Source organism: Pterocles gutturalis, unplaced genomic scaffold, assembly GCF_000699245.1.
Source record: "Pterocles gutturalis isolate BGI_N339 unplaced genomic scaffold, ASM69924v1 scaffold21194, whole genome shotgun sequence".
NCBI classification, from domain to species: domain Eukaryota; kingdom Metazoa; phylum Chordata; class Aves; order Pterocliformes; family Pteroclidae; genus Pterocles; species Pterocles gutturalis.
Window position 1 is genome coordinate 2,548 of NW_010136254.1, and position 296 is coordinate 2,843.

The following is a 296-nucleotide window of genomic DNA, read 5'->3' on the forward strand; positions in this document are numbered from 1 at the left end:
GAGTGACCCATCCACACGCCACATGTCACTAAGACAACAGTCCCCATGCCAACCGTTGCATAGACAATGATCCAGACGGCATTTGTCCCTGAGAGAACCATCTCCAAGACAACCTTCAACGAGACAACCGCCGCCACGCCAACCGTTGCCATGCCAACCGTGACCAACACAACCATCCCCACGCCAACTGTCACCGAGACAACCATCCCAACGCCAACCGTCCCCACGCCAAATGTCGCTGAAACAACCAGCACCCAGGACCATCCATGCCCACGCCAACTGTTACTGAAACAACC